This window comes from Lepisma saccharinum, chromosome 18 (genome assembly GCF_977018435.1).
Source record: "Lepisma saccharinum chromosome 18, izLepSacc3.1, whole genome shotgun sequence".
Classification (NCBI taxonomy): domain Eukaryota; kingdom Metazoa; phylum Arthropoda; class Insecta; order Zygentoma; family Lepismatidae; genus Lepisma; species Lepisma saccharinum.
In genome coordinates, this window is record NC_139246.1 from 57,352,768 (window position 1) to 57,357,572 (window position 4,805).

The window sequence follows — 4,805 nt, forward strand, 5'->3', positions numbered from 1 at the left end:
CACACGAGGCTATAGCCAAGAAAACGCACAGTGAAAAGTGTACTTTAATGCAGAAAGGTACCTTAGTTACTGACTCGGGTCCTTTTCTGCAATAAACTTAGCCGTATTTATACGTTGTACGAACTGTGTACGCTAATCTGTAATGCAGCTCGGGGCGGTAAAAATATTGTCAAACTTATTGACACCATTAACATTATTGATTTCGCAACGTGGTGGCCTCATGTCTAAAAAAATGTGGCATCTGTGGAAACAACCATGTGTTCCTACCAGTAGCGGCTCGTGCCTAAAATAACAGGTGAAGAAGTACATTTATAGGCAATGGAAAACAAATAGTAAGTTGAACTGAATCATGCTTGACTCACCTACGTTTTGTAGATCAAATCGATCCTTCTATCTTTCAGGGCTGCAAATCTATCGATAATGTCTTCATGGAAGGGGTGACGTTCAATAAGTTCGTTCAAGAGCTCCTTTTGGATTGAAACGTTCGCCAAAGATGAAAGTCGGTTCTGTGATGTAGCGCTTCTTGAGTAGGTTTTTATTCTCTTGAGGCACGAAAAACTCCTTTCCACTGATGCACTGGTTGAGGGTATTGTTTCGACCAGGGAGAAGAGTTTGTTAGTTTCCTCGAATACATCTCGATTTGCCCTCAAAGAATGAAGAACTTCTTCAGGTGTGCAATTTTTGTACTTTAAATGATCATTGTAAAAAAGAGACAGCTCATTTTTAAGGCGCTGAGGCTTATTGAATATTTGGGGATAACACTGTTGTAGCTGGCATAGTGCATCGGAGGGGAAATTAATGGAATGTGTCTGAAATTTCGATGTGTCTACAAGACAGAGGAACTTCAATTTGTCACAGTCTTGAAACCGAACACTTATTTGCATCAAAATATTATCAAGTATTTCAAAGTAGAGGATTCTATAATTAAGGAAAACTTCTGATTGTTCTCTTCCGGTAGTCACACTCGTGAGTTTGGCTGTGTTTTCAAACAATGTACCGAAATATTGTTCGTTCCTTCTTGCCGTTAGAATATCAGTCGTACTCTTGATTTTAGCCACGCAGAAACTGATGTCCAACGATTTTTTCTGAAGAACATCGAAAAGAACGTCAGTCATACTAAAAATGTCATTGAAAACTACGGCCAGGAAAGTGAACTGAAAACTGTTCATTTCATGAAGAAAACCTTTGCTTGATCGAATGGCCTTTTCATCAGATTCTGGATCGTCCATAATTATTTCAAATACATGTTTCAGCCTGTCCCAGTCTTCAATGATCACACGAATGAGTCTGGAATGGGAACTCCACCTCGTCTCAGTTAAAGTTGGAATTCTTTTGGCCAAAACTGAATCAAGAACATGCGTTCGTTTGGCAGATTTGTGAAAAAAATTTGGAAAACCACTGATACTCGCAAAAAATATGCGGCATTTTGAATTGCTATTGCAACTTTGTTTCAGAACTATATTTAGCCGATGGGCTAAACAATGGACAAACATTGCTTGAGGTGCTTTATCCTTAATTCTTTTCTGCAGTCCGTTTAAGTGCCCTGACATTACACTTGCCCCATCGTAGCATTGCGCAACTAATTTATGTTCATAATCAAACTCTTTCAATACACCGTCTAACAAATGAAAGAGTGTTTCTGCAGACCTATCAGCACTTACGTCAAAAAAACCTAAAAATCGTTCAACCAGTTTCCCCTCTTCATTAACATATCTCACAATAATGGAGCACTGTGATATCTGGCAAATATCTGTGGTGTCATCCACTTGAACAGAAAAAAAACCTGAAGCTTGAATTTCATTCCTAACATATTCCTGTAAGTACTCAGAAATGCATGCAATGAGTTCGTTTTGTAATGTCTTAGAGTCACCACTGAACACGTTTTTTATTTTTTTGTAATGGTTCTGTATTTCTAACGAACTTCTCGATATTAATAATGCAACAAGTTCTTTGAAATTCCCACGATTAAGCGAAGACACGCTTTCGTCGTGACCCCTGAACGCAAGTTCTTGTTTACATAAATACAGCGTTGCGTCAACTATTAATTGTAGGAAAAGCCTATTTAATCTTACATTTTCATTGAACCGTACATTTAAAAGCCTACTATTTTCTTGAAGGGCATCTGCTATGGTATTCCTGTTTTTTTTCAAAAACTTTGAATTGTAATTTACACTTTAAATGTTCCACCGAATCATTGTGCTTATGCAGAGAACGCGTTATATTGACAAAATCGTTATACCCTTCTTTATTCCACACATTGTATTTGTTGCTAAACAGTAAACAAAGCCAGCAGAACAACGATTGCAAATATCGACTACTACACAACCAAGGAAAGTCGACAAACCAGGAACTTTTAAATTTAATGTTGTATGATTTCCCTGCCTTTTTGTTCTCTCGCTTAACTGATATTTGAAGAATGTCAGTTGGCCGCCCACAATTTAAAACGTCTTTTTTGTCTTGATCCGTCCATCTGGAAAATGGTGTCTGCAACAAATTACACACTAAGTCATTTACTGGGTTCATTGTACAAACCACAGCTCAACACATGAACACAACACACGATTAGGAAACGCGAAACACACACGCGGAACAAGATCTCGCGAGAACGCAAAGATTTTGTCACAACCACTGGATGCAATGTTTTCTCCGACGAGAGAACTGATTCACGTAGAGGGCGACACCATGTTCAAGGCCAACGCTAGGTGACGTCACCGTTGCCATGACAACCGGCTAAGTCTTCCGCACCCTGGCGGGGTTTGCTCTTCGACGAACTCACGTGCGTAGCGCCGAGCGGCGTAATTTGAGTATTATCGCGTACGTTCTGCTGAGAAATAGTTTAATTTAACAAGCAAATGAAAAATGTCAATATTAATTTGAAAATTAGGTGAAAACATCTGCACTTGTTGCACTTGGCCAGCCGTCACTGGTTCCTACAAGAATAGGCAGTATTTGAATAATAACTTTGAATATTGTATTGAACATAAGGGTACTCAAGGTTTCCGAATTCATCAAAGGTTTGATGTCTTACACCTTCTATCTGTCCAAAGGTGCAAGAATTGTAATTCCTACGCCACGTACGTTCCCAGTTGCACGTATGCTGATCAAGCTTACTAAATTGAAGGACATACGAACTGCCTTGTGGTATGTACCAGATGACGACAAAGGATTGTATGAAGATATTCTTCAGTGGCCCACTACACACGGCAATGAAACAGACTCAGATGTAGAATATCACATGCATGTATGAGCTCGTACATTACTGTACTTCAAACACCGACAATAAAGTCCAGAAAGTGCAGTACACTGTCATTTGTTGATGAACCTATAATTTTCTGTGGCATATATAACATAACCTAACCTAATATAGCTTATGTGGCAACGACAAACGGGCATTTGTAGGATATTTCTCGTTTTATTTCTCAAAGTTTCCACTTTTATTGCAGAAAGGTACCGGATTCACAACCTTTTTATCTCTACTGTCTCTAGCAGCATACTGCGGGGAGGAAGGAGGCATTGAGGGTTGCAAAATTAACTACTCTTTATGCTGAATATTTGAGCCAACAGCGGTACATTTCTTTCTTACACTATCAAAAATATAAGTTTTTTCTTGTTTTTCTCAGAATTGTGCAAAAGCGACTCAGGTTCCTTTCTGCAATAAGCCATTCACATACATTCACGTGGAAAGCAAAGGGAATTGAATAATAGTTGTCAGAACACAAGATTGAAAAATTTCAATAACCTTTACCATGATTTATTTTATTTACCTTTCAAGCTAACTTCCAACCATTGAGTGAGTTTCATTTCAAATTTCTCATAAAAAAACTTATTGGATCTATCTCTAATGGGAGGAGGGGTGGGTATTTTGTTGCTTCAGGTTCTAGTTGAAAACATGAAAAGCAATTTATTATGGATCTTGTCCGAAAGAGGTTCCAATGCAGTTTCTGGGACCTCCCACAGAAATTTCACCCATCGGCACAATTCTTGGCACATCTTTTATATTCCAGACTTGAAATCAGAATTTCTCATAAAAACCTGTAATTAAATGAATTTTGAGCATGAAAACCATAAATTATTAACAATTTTGTACAGTTTTAAACTTATATTGTTTCATTCTTTTGATTACTGGAACTTTACATCCAAATTTTGTCCAAAATTGTAATTCTTGCGAGAGAAAAATAATTTTAAATCAGTCATAAGATACCTACATATTTACATTACAGCTAAATATGCATGGATGATAATAGTTGCAGTCATAAACAGCTTAAACTTGAAGGGAAATACAAAATAACACGAAGAACTAACATCTTTCATGTCAGTCAGTACCACTCAGATTTATGTAAGAGTGTCATTCTTGGAAACTGTCCGAAAAACTGAAAGAATTTTGAATTATTACAAAAAAAATTGCTTTTACTTCACATTATTTGCTTAGAACTAGCAGAAGAATTTTAAGTGTATGCTCAATATGTTATGGAACATCCAAATGGTCAATATTAGTGAAAATTAGTGTTGCCATCTAACTTTTTGTAGAAAATTTCTAAGTACTACCAAGTGAAAATTTTTGCAATTTTTATGAAGATTAAGTTGTTTATGTAGCTTTTCTGCTGTTTTTAGCTCAGGGAAATGAGTTATGGTGAAGTAAAGTTCCTAGTTTCCTTAGCCTGAAGCAGGACAGCTCGAATGCTTCGTGCAAGTGCGCTCAAAATATTAATGATAAAAGTCAATAATTGAAAATAAATATTAATTTTACATGTTAAATGTATTATAAAACCAAGTAAATCAAACCCGAAGGACTGAATTTCCGAATT